Genomic DNA, 12377 nt, shown 5'->3' on the forward strand with positions numbered 1-12377 from the left:
TTGATTTGAAGTTTTTCTTGCCTCCTTGGGAGTTATGAAAACCGATATGAATCCCCATATGAATGGAGATTCATCTGCACGGACTAAGGTTAATTATGGAGTTCCACAGGGTTCCCTGCTAGGACCAGATGTGTTTACATTAGTTTCCTCTAGGTAGCATCATTAGAAGGAAATGCATACATTTTGGCATACTTCTAGGCTGGACTACTGTAAATCACTATTATCAGGATGTCCTAAAAACTCCCCCCAAAACCTTTAGTTAATCCAAAATTCTGCAGCAAGAGTACTGACAGGAACTAGAAAGAGAGAGCAGATTTCCCCTATATTTATTTCCCTCCATTGGCTCCCTGTTAAATCCAGAATTTTTTCAAAATCCTGCTCCTCACATACAAGGTCTAGAATAATCAGGCCACATCTCATCTTACAGTTTTTCTCAAATGTTAAAACACAAAAGCCAATCCTGTAACCCAAATGACCAGTAGTCTAAACACATTTACTAAATGTAGCCACCATATTCCAGTACCATAAACACATGTCACATGAAGACATAAGTCACAAAACACAACCCTCTGTACTCATAAATCTAAACACATTTTTCCTTGCTAAAACACATGTTGCAAAACAACTCTGCTCATATCCTCAAATGAAAGCCCATGTGATGCAAAATGCTTGCCACAGTCACCAATCTTTGAACACAGGGAACACACCTGGCGTCATTCACTACACACAATGACTCAAAATTGAAGACACTTGTTGCTAATGCTGTACCCACATGTAAAAGCAAGTTCAGAGTGCACAGTATGCTGAAGATTCCAAAAAAACACAATGGATGAAGGCAGAGTCAGGGGAAGAGGAATTTGATGCAGAGGAGGGAGAAGAGCTGGCCCTGGAAGAAGAGGAGCAGGCCAATGAGGAAGAGGAGTTCAAATGAGAGGAGGAAGAGGAGCGACCAACGAGGAAGAGGAGAAGGCCAACATGGGAGAGGAGAAGGTCCAGGAGGGAGAGCAAGACAACCTCGCACCATCATTACGGACGAGATGCGAGCAACAGCTCAGCGACATGATGCCGCACAGTGATTGTGGTGTGTGTGTGATGTGAATAACGTAAATAAAAAAACTTCACACCCTGTTCATGTTTTCAAGATTACTGTTGTGTGCAATAGATTCTGTTTTTGCATTGAGTTGTGTTACAGTAGTGTACGTACATGCAGGATTTTCTATAGATTTATACTACTCATATGAAACTCACAAATCTAAATGCCTAATCCTCTGCAGAGATCTACGACGATCCGTTACTGTATAGTTTCTAAAATATGCATTGGCAGTTATGAAACAAAGAACCTTCTCACAAATTGAGCATTGTGTTTTCAATTGTTTTGCTGTAGTGTGTAATGCTGTGTATAGTGTTTACAGTTTTGACAGCTTCGAGCTGCTCTCTTGGTGTGGGAGTTTGAGTTTTGCAGTGGGAAGGTGTGGTTGTGTTTATGTAGCTTTAGAGAAGGGTGTTGTGTTTGGACATTGGGGGACCTGGTGGTAACGTTTGTGAAATGTGTTTTAGCATTTGAGAAAAACTGTAATGACCTTCTAGTACCATATTACCCCATTAGAGCAGTTTTCTCTCACACTGCGGGCTTACTTGTTGTTCCTAGAATATTTAAAAGTAGAATGGGAGGCAGAGCCTTCAGTTTTGAGGCCCCTCTTCTATGGAGCCAGCTTCTAGTTTGGATTTAGGAGACAGATTAGGCTTAAAACTTTCCTTTTTGCTAAAGCAGCGGTCCCCAACCCCCGGGCCTCGAACCGGTCCGTGAGTCGTTTGGTACCGCGAGAGTTGAGGCTCAGGTGTGAAATGTGTGGTTTTCAGGGTTTTTATCTGTTTTCAGCTTTATTTTGTTATCGTTTTTAGCGTTAACTCGGTTTTCCTCGGTCTTTTCACGTTTGTTATGAATAACTCTTCTTTTTTTCATTACCGGTACTAGTTTTATTTTGTTGTATTTTTCCGCGACACCTTAAAGGCCGGTCCGTGAAAATATTGTCGGGCATAAACCGGTCCGTGGCGCAAAAAACCGCTGTGCTAAAGCATATAATTAAGGCTGGATCAGGTGACCCTGAATCCTCCCTTAGTTATGCTGCAATAGGTGTAGGCTGCAGGGGGATTCCCATGATGAGTGTTTCTTCTTTAGTCACCTTTCTCACTCACTATGTGTTAATAGACCTCTCTGCACTGAATCATATTGTTTTTAATCTCTGTCTCTCTTTCACAGCTTGTCTTTTATCCTGTCTTCCTTCTCTCACCCCAACCGGTTGCGGCAGATGGCCGCCCCTCCCTGAGCCTGGTTCTGTTGGAGGTTTCTTCCGGTTAAAAGGCAGTTTTTCCTTCCCACTGTCGCCCAAGTGCCTGCTCATAGGGATTATATGATTGTTGGGTTTTTTCTCTGTATGTATTATTTTAGGGCCTACCTTAGTTTAGCTCAGTGGTTGAGCATCTGCTTATATGCCTTATAACAGCAGCCTGGGTTCAAGTCTGACCTGTGGCTCCCTGTTGCATGTCTCCTTCCTCTTCATCCTTCACGCTGCTCCCCACTGTTCTAATAAAAGCAAGAATACTTTTAAAAACATAATAGTTTTAAAGTCTTACATGGACTCCCACATTATGCATTTGGTCAGACCTTATGAACTGAGCCATTGCTTCCATTCCCCTGTTCGGACCCTTTTAGAAAATCTAGTATCTAGTATTTTTGTTTGTAAAACTTGAAGTTTGCTGTCAACTGATTATTGTTGTATTAATCCATCCAACAGTTGTTGAAAGAAAGAGAAAAAACATTCAAAAGAGTAAATTCACCGGCAGGATTCCTCCTCTGGACACCACTGATCCCTGTGCCACATATGGCAAAGCTCTACACAGTATCAGTTTAAGTTTAAATGCTGAAACGAGCTGAAGTATTTGCTCAGCACAGCGCTGAAAGGAGCTAACGATTCTGCTGAGGCTCCGGCACTGTGAGCAAACAACAATTAACAATTGTGTAAGTGTGATAAACCGGGCTGGAAGTGAGCAGATGAATGTTTTGGTTACGCAGTTACAAATGAGTCCACTGGTGTGCAAACACTGAACGGCAATTGATGAAATCATTTGGGTTGTGTTTACTTCACCCCGTGAAGTTATTTCATGTGATATTTAATCCAGTAAACCGAATAATGGAATAACTAACATCCTGTTTCGGCAACTGCAGAGTGATATTAGTAATAAATGTGAAGGGTGGACTGCTATGAAAATACTAGAGGCAGGAAGAAACCAGCCCAATCAGAATAAATCCCCTGTTCACCGAGAGTAAATCTGAATAAGTTATAAAAAAAAAAGACTGAATAAACAGATCAAAGCTTAACATATAAACACCAGTGATTTATATCCGTCTAGAATCAGCTACTGCAGCTAAGACCAAATATGCTCTTTCTCCTCCTCACTTCACCTCCCCCACAATAGTCGCTTCACTTTTCCCCTCCAGTGTTTCTTCGCAGCGGTTTCAGAGGACTGCTCTGTTGGCTTGTGGCTGATGCTTCATTTATGGTACTGTGATTGTGTGTGTTTGCAGAGGTGTCTGCCTACGGACAGCTTACAGAAAGCGTTTTTCAGCCAACTGCCATCCTCCAAAGTCCCAACTGCACATTGCTCGATGTGGATGACGCCGTGCGTTGGTTGAATGCTGATTGGTTGACAAGTGGGCCAGTCTTGTGCCAAAAAGCTATCAACTGCCAAAGAGGGATTTCTGATGTTTCTATGTGTTTTTATTAGTGCAATATTTTTCCTTATAATAAGAACTAGGCTATAGTCAACAGAATTTATGAAGTGATTAGATATAAAATGAAAAATGACTTGTTTTGCAGCATCTTTATGACTCTGTGTCATTGTAACTACTTTAGAATCAAATCAGTCTTTTCTGGCCCATTAAAAAATATCTTTATAGAACACTGATGTTACTATTGTTGCAATTTCTGCTGCCATCTTGGCCGCATCGCTCTTGAAAATTCATTTTTAATGTCAGTGACACTTTTTACCCAGATAAATAAAGGAAATATAATAGTCACTTTTGCCAAAAAATGACTCAAAAAGGGATTGACTCAATGCGATCAATTTTTGAAAAATACAGCATGAAAAGCACTTTTCCGCAGCTGTGATTGGATTACCAGCATCAAATAAATATTTACCACATGTGGTTTCTTTTTCTCATCTGAATAGGTGCGAGTCTCTTGAGGTGGCATCTTCCAGGATTGAAATGTAGTGTCTGTATTAAAAAAAAAAGAAAGAAGAAATTAGTTTTCTCTGATATTAAACCAATCCATTACACCAGTGTGATGGTCAAGGTCTCTTTCCCACACGTGGGGGAAGCGCAAGAAAAGTTCAATATTAGGCCAAATCACTAACTCTGAGCAGCCACATCTATTATAACATGGAGCTCAAGGATGCATAAAGGATTCCCTTGGGCTACGCAGTGAGCATGCAAGGAAGATCAAACCTGTGGGCAAAGGGAAAGCGAAGAGGAGGATAATTCAAACTATATAGGCGAGTGACTGAATGTCTCCAAGACCCCCCTCGTCACAGATGTTAAGAGTCTGGTTACATTTTTTGCTCCACTAAAGAAAAGTGAAAGTAAAAGGAACTCCTCCAGCGATGAGCGCCCTATTATGAAAAGTAGGACTGTGGGTGTGCCGTGTTAACTGAGAACGAGCAGCTTTTTCCACAGTGTGCCAAACCGATAAAACATCATGAGGCCCAGTTAAGATTTAAATATGAATATCTGAGCAGATACTAGATTGTTTAAACAACGAGGAGAGGCCAAGTTGGCCCCTATTGCCTTCTAGACGTTTGGAAAAACGGCTTACCTCAAACTTGTTCTCGGTATCACACTGGAATTAGATATCACCCTCAAATATCCTTTAAAAAAAAAAATGGACCTGCACGCTTGTGTGGCCTTGAGGTATTTAACTACTGTTGTGTACTTCAAGAGGCATATTATTTACTCCATCACCGTTTGTCCTTTTTAAGCTTTTTAAGATTTGGAGGCTTGGACACAGGTCCTCACTTCTAGTCCTTTCAATAAAAAATGTAGCTGTGCCTCTATAAAGGGAACAAAGTTCAATTTAGTGTTATTCCTAATGCAGTGCATGCAAGCCACGCCAGATTACACAGCGGTCATCCACAGTAGCAGGATTTTTAAGATATAAACTTAGTTCACCCCTTAAATAGTTTAAGGAGCAGTAGCGCTTCTTTTTTTTAATGAAGCCTTCGAGCATTACACAGACAGAATAATTTATTATAGCCACAGTTCATGTCATGCTATGATTTGGCAGCTCAGAACCAGACTACAGGAGCATTTCTCTCCTGTTATAGCCACCACAGCATAATAAGCCTCCCTAACACTGCCAAACAAAGCTGGCGTCGAGACATATATTACTAAATAAGCACAATTATCACCCTTACTAACATAACGTCCTGAACAGACACATTACAAACACTAATGACAGGTGTCTGCGTGTGCATTTTTCCTGTCTGGCCCGCAGTCCTGTGCTAGCTCCCCGGCACTTAAATCATTGAAACTTTGGGATACCCTGCTTGTAATAATCAGTATTTCTCAGCAAAGTGATGCTGAAACGCCCGCACGGTGGTTGTGTAGGTGCACTTAGTAATGCAAGGCTGACAGTTATGACAGAGTGTCGAGACAAGAGGGGCGCTGCGCAGCGCAGAAATGGCTGTGGGAGGGAAATAGGTGGTGTGTGTAAATAGCTTCTGTGTCTGCTGGAGAAGAAGCTCAACTATCTCGCTGAAGGGTAAACACTCTAAAAGCATTTGTTAGGTTAGAATCAGAGCTAATACAGTCAGTTCTATACCTGATTTAGGTTATGGATTTAGTGCTGCATGCATATAATTCTATAGGACCAAAACATGACCCTCTTATTCTCAGATAGGTGTAATGAAGACGCTTCATCACTCATTTACAGCAATTTGTATTTTTGTCTGACGAGGTCTTTGCACGTTTGGAAATACATTTGCACATTTAGAAACTCTTAAATATTTATTGCTTATTTGCTGTAAAGTTTAACAAATTGTGTGATTCTGTCTCTGCTTAGTGCATGGTGAGCAGATGCTGTAATACAACCAGACAGTATTAATCACAACTATAACTGATTATCACGTAGTTTGGAAAAATGAGGGCAATTTATTTGTGCAATGATTGCAAAAATGGGTGCTGATTTACTGCAAGTGGGTTTGTAGTGTCGCAACCGCTCACCTGTTTTCTCCTTTGTCTTCTCCAGGGTGTTCAGGCAAATGTGTCCCTGCGGGTCTGAACACTATTTAAAGGCTCTGGGAGAGACTGAGGAGGAGGCAGGGTGGGAAACATGATTGGGGTTTTTAGGTATCCTTTGAGATTTGTAGCGTTACATGTTTTTAATGTAAATACAGGGTATATAGACACTTTTGGGTAATAGTTTTAATTCTGAAGAATAATACCATGCTTACATGCTCTATTGTCTTTTTGTAAAGTGTGGGAACAACTCTGGCAGGTTATGAGCAAAGTGTGGCTCATCGGCAGCAGGGCATAAAAGGATGCCAATTACCCGATTAGTGTTGGTTTTGCTTTGCTGCTGGTATAGGTCACGGGTCCTCCACAGAGCTGCTGGCTTCAGCTTTGTAAATTGAAGCTTTGATAAATTAAAACAACAAAACTTGGACTGTACTAAATGAACATCTGAGATTCCTGACTAAAATCTACAGGCAGGGAATCAAAGCAGGGTGGATGTTGGGAAACAGCTAACTGTATAAAAGTCACGAGAAAACCAAGTTAAAGTTGAGCTTTAAAAAAACAGAAGAAGAAGAAAAGGAGCGACCAAAATATACCCCCGTCTCTGCATGATTGAGATAAATACATAAGCATAGTAATCACCGTGTCCTTGTAATTATACACACAGGAAAAACTGTAACCCAGTCCTGGAAACCACAACACCCAGTAACAGCACTCAGAAGATGACAAGATGTCTTGCTCTTCTCTCCATTCCCTCTTCTTCTTCTTCTTCTTCTTCTTCCTTTTTTTGCTTTCCGCCCCTTTCCAACATTTCAGGCAAGGAACGAGGCCCCTGACCAAGATACTGGACTCCATCTCCTCATGAAGCAGCATGACTCGTGCACGTACGTGTGTCTGTGCGTGTGTGATTTATGTCTTCTCCAGACTCAGCTCAGTAAGAGCTGGAAGTACACTGCCCCCCTCCCCCACCCACCAACACCACCTCCATTCTCCCTCCTCCAATTGCCCAACAAAGCTCTTTAAAATTGTGTGTCAGAGGTTTGGGGGGAGGTTCCCCTGAGAGGCAAATAGAATTAGGGAGCTGAAACTATGCTATAGCTCCTCAGCTGACAGTAGGAGTACACGCCCTGGACGGACAGCATTCCCCCTCCCTGTTTCTATTTCTTTCTCATACCTGCACACTTTTTTGTTTTACATAACAGCCATCCGTATATGTGGAGAGAGGAACTGCGCACAGCATTTGGCCCGCGTGGTGCACTGAATACCCCTGAAATATGATACACTTGCTAAATATTATCTTTGTACACTTACATGCTGACACAAGCAAAGAAAAAGGCAAACACACACACACAGCCATGCACAGCAACCGCATCAGTGCTTCCTCTGGCATTAATCTCACACATTTATTCTGGTCAGTCTACTTGCAGGGAGGAATTCACCAGGAGATCTCATGTTGCATATCAACACTTCCATTTGTGCAGCGAGAGGCTTTAAGTAGGTTAGAGGCAGGCATGCACACTCCACTTTCGTCTCCAACCCCTCTGGGCAGTAAACGATTCTGTCAGCGAGGCACGCCGCTCGTTATCGACGTGCTCGCAGGCTGGAAGTTGCGGGCGCCGCAGCAGTTCCTGCTGAAGCAGTGCAGCCTCTGCCTCACAACAACGGCAATGAGTGATGATCGAGTGCATTATGGATCAGCTATAATACTGGAACACAGCAGCACGTTTAAACTCAAAAAGGACCTCTGCAGTGAGGTGATGTGCAATGATTCAAGCAGAGTGCGTGCAGCTGGAGAAGTGAAGATGTGATGGCCATTATTGCTTTTTATGAATTCTCATCAGTGATTATTAGCTCCGAAATCACCAGGATGCACCATCTGATAACCATGAATGCGTTTAGAACACATCCATCTGGTACTTTGAGATATTTCATTGATCTTGAGCTGGATCTGCTAATGGTGTCCCAGAAAAAAAATATCCAGGGATCACCAGGGAATTTATCCTCAGCGGAAGAGAAATGATATAAATAGAAACAGGGAAGGAAAAAAATGTGGTACTCTATGCGAGACTCGCTGAGATATTTCAGTCTGGACCAAAGCTGACTGGAATTGCCATCACTAGAGTCCCTGCATCTGTGTGGCTTAAAAAAAATGCTGCTGGTTGTTAATCTGTTGCAGCTTAAAGCCAACCCGCCCCCCTCCCCCCCTAGCCTGAAGCACTTTGGCTGCATGTGCAAGGCTTACAGCTATTTTGAAACAGGAATGTTATAAGGTATAGTTTTTCTGAATTCCCAAATCCTCAGTATGGTAGCTGTCCAGGAGGTTGATGGTGGGGGCAGTGGAAGATTAGATTGTGGATCCTGCCAGACCAGAATAATAATCCTCGGATTAATGGCTCCTGTTCCTTTGCATTGCTCAAACTTGCTGTGTTACGTTTCACAAGTGTTTGCGGCTGGAATGTGTGTTTTTGGATCATGCATCCGTAATCCACTGTACTGTACGCTCCACGTGACTGTGAACCCCATTATCTCATTATCTCCCAACAACCAAAATCAGCCAACTGCTTCATCTAACACACATGTTTCCTATCATGCTGGGGGCATTCCAATCATTCCACGAAAAGAATTCCACTGAAAGAAAAGATCTGTCATGTACCGAGCACAGGAACTGGAAAGGAATGGCTAATTTTATTTGTTCAGTTTAATTAATGTAGAAATGTATACAGGTAGTGCAGGTTATATGAAAGAGCAGCCTATGAAGAAACCAGTAGTGATGCCCAGGCTGTTACCTGGCTGAAATAGCAACCCTAATAAATAAAACGGGTAATTTTGATCAAATATCTAGAATATTTGGAGGAAATGTGCCATAAATATGATGCTTTGTTTTAGGACACCCCAAAGTCCTACAGTGGGTTACTGGTCACATTCACACCAGCACACTGACGCTGTGTGCTGTGGTTTTCAGTTTGTGGCGTGGCTTTTTTCAGTGGGTGTATTGATCAGTTGGTCTGTTGCTCTGTTGAGTGCAGATTGATTACCACATTTTTGCGCAGACACTCATTGTGATTTCCTGATTTTTATCCTGCACCATCAGTCGGTCTACAGGTTTTCCCTCATACGTCTGATGGTGCAAGAGTTTGTGCAGATGCAGAAAATGTGCTGCAGGATTGTAGCGGAAAACATCAGCAAAAGTAACGCAGTGACCACCTGCCCATCCCTAATACTACCTCCATCCAACACAGAGAGACAGACAAGCACAGACTCTTTATCCACACGTAAAGTCAATTTAGAATCACCGGTTGACCTGGAGAGCGTGTCTTTGGATTGTGGGAGGAAGCCAGAGCAGCTGGAGGAAACCCACACAGGCTGAAAGCAGAACACGCAGACTCCACACAGTAAGGAGAAAGCTGACCAGGAGGTTTGAACCTTCTGTGCTGTGAAGCGACTGCGCTAACAGTCACCTCCCGCGATGAAGAGCCACAGGAGGCAAACAAATTGTGTGGGATCGTTTCTGCCAAATTGCAGTTTCCTGTGCCAGCATCTTGGGCACGTCTGTGTGGGAGAAGATTATTTTTGTAGCTTCTGGGATCCCTCTAATATACATTCACTGCCTCCAACAGAGAGGCAGAAAGAAAAGCTAAAGCACAGTTAGGGTTATTTTTTCTAAAACAAAAGCTGCCATGTCTGATCTCTTGTTTGTGACTTGTGGTATTTTGCACTTTGGTTGTTCAGATAACAGGTCAAATATACAAATGGGTGTATATAGGGGCGTTTTATGCATTTAACAGAGAGGCTGGTTCATGATCAGAGCCCTAACCTCTGCAGAGCACCTCATATTTATAAGTTTTAGCTGATAACTTAATTTTACTGGGTTTTTAACATGGGAACAAAACACAGAAATAAGAAGTTCTTGATGATTATTTCCTTTCACGTGGTCTCGTATTTTCCTCAAAGTACAGATCAAATGGAGGGGTCATACAAGGTGCGTAAACACAGCTGGAGTTCATAGCACTTTGCCCAGTCACTCTGGAGAATTGGAGAGCAGGAAAAAGATTTTTAAACTTGAAAAAAAATCTTCAGGGAAAAATGGAACAAATAAATTATACAAACACAAACCGAGCCATCGGCGGTAGAATGAAACGCATAAGGTTTCCCAAAAAGTAAAGGAATAGATTAAATTACTGAATCTTGTTTTTTTGTCCTTTATATTCAAAAAGTCCCTGTGACTCACATTTGTAGATAGATCACACATTCACAGTTGTGAATCTATTGCTTCCTCCACAGAAAAAGAATATGTAAATAAATAAACGGTTTGTGCTACGACAGTGTCGCAATCTTTCCGGGAATGCAGGTCCCAGCAAACTGACCCCGAGGTCAGACCGTGCAATGCTCGCAGAAAATGCAAAAAACCCCCCAAAAAACCCCAAGAGCTACATCACAGACTCCACTGGCCTTGGTTAGCATGTTAAATGTTAAAGTTCATGACAGTGCAATTAGAAAGAGGCTGAATAAGTGTGGCTTCTTTGGAAGGGTTGCCGGGAGGAAGCTTCTTCTTTCTAAGAGGAACATTGCAGCTCAGCTACGAACAAACAACAAAGCAGCGCAAACACCTCATACCAGCTGTCAGCACGGCGGTGGACGGGTGAGGATTTGGGCTTGTTTTGCCGGAGCACCGTGCAGTCATTGAGTCGACTCCTCTGTACACCAAAATAATGTAGGGTCAAATGTGAGGACAGCTGTCTCACAGATAAAGCTTGGCCCAAATTGGGTCATGCAACAGGACAATGATCCCAAGCACAGCAGCAAGTCTATAGCGTCAAGATATTTCACTGACGTCAGCCGGACTGAAATGCTGTAGCGGGATCTTAAGAGAGCTGTGCATAAACAAATGCCTGCAAACGTCAATGAACTGAAGCAACAAGCCACTGAATCATGGGAGGTACTTAGTTCTCCACAGCAGTGCATATTACTCTGTCTTTGGAGTTATGACAAACCTTAAAGTGTTTTTTTCCTGGGAGTAATTTCCCCGTAGGTCTGAGCTTAAGGCGGATGCATTGTGTTCTACATTTCTCTGTGGTTTTGACGGTTTATTTCAAAATGCCATCTTTAATGGCATTTCTCCGGATGATAGGTTTCTGTCAGTTGCTGAAAAGTATCTAAACTTTCACCTGAGGATATTACACAGTAAGAGGTGATGCTCTTTATACATCCATCTTCATCGCTGGTGGCTGGTACTCGATCTCAGCTGCCGTGGAGGTGGAATTATGTTCACATAAGGTAGATAACTCTTGATTCCTTGCTATTTAGCAGAAGACTTTTGAACAATATACTTCATGTGGGGAAGAGGTAGAGAACGTTGGGGGGGGGGGACAAGATCAGTGGGTGTGACAGAGACTGCAGGCGGCAGCAGGGGATTCAAAGTAAGCCAATAAATAACATCCTAGTGAGACAGCGACTGCCCCCACCTCAGCAGCAGTCACCCCGTTCCACCCATAACCCCCTTGGCCCCGCCGACTGGGCCCCCTTGATTACTGGCCTCTCAGACGGGAGGGGGGCTGCACAATACGCCTCTCATACGGCCCTCACTCACCTCTTGCCTCCATTTGTTGGACATTCATCTTTCAGCATGTGTGTGAGTTTGTTTAGGGGGTTCATGCAGAGAGGATGAGAGGGGGTGCAGACGCAGGGATGGTGTGTGTGTGTGTGTGTGGTAGATGTTCTTCACATCATCTCCCTTTCCAATGCACCCATCCCCCTCCCAAACACTGCTCTATCTCTCTCCCTATCCCAGACCACCACGAGGCTCTGCGCTGTGGTTCCACTAAGACAGTTGGGTGGTTTAAACACTAGCCGCTTTGGGCTGCGCTTCACAGAGGCCGGGAAGAAGAGAAGGAGCTCGTCGTCTCCCCTCAGACTGGATACGGTCCTCCCCGTTCCCCTCGAAGCCAGTTACATTTCTGGCTTCGCAGCCGTCATACGAGCATTCGCCAGTTTCACTCATGTTAGCGGAAATAGTCTTTTAAACATTATTTTAAGCACGCCAAGGCTAAAACTAAAAATACTCAGCCTGTCTTTCTTCTAAATATAA

The sequence above is a fragment of the Maylandia zebra genome, linkage group LG12, assembly GCF_041146795.1.
Source record: "Maylandia zebra isolate NMK-2024a linkage group LG12, Mzebra_GT3a, whole genome shotgun sequence".
NCBI classification, from domain to species: Eukaryota; Metazoa; Chordata; class Actinopteri; order Cichliformes; family Cichlidae; genus Maylandia; species Maylandia zebra.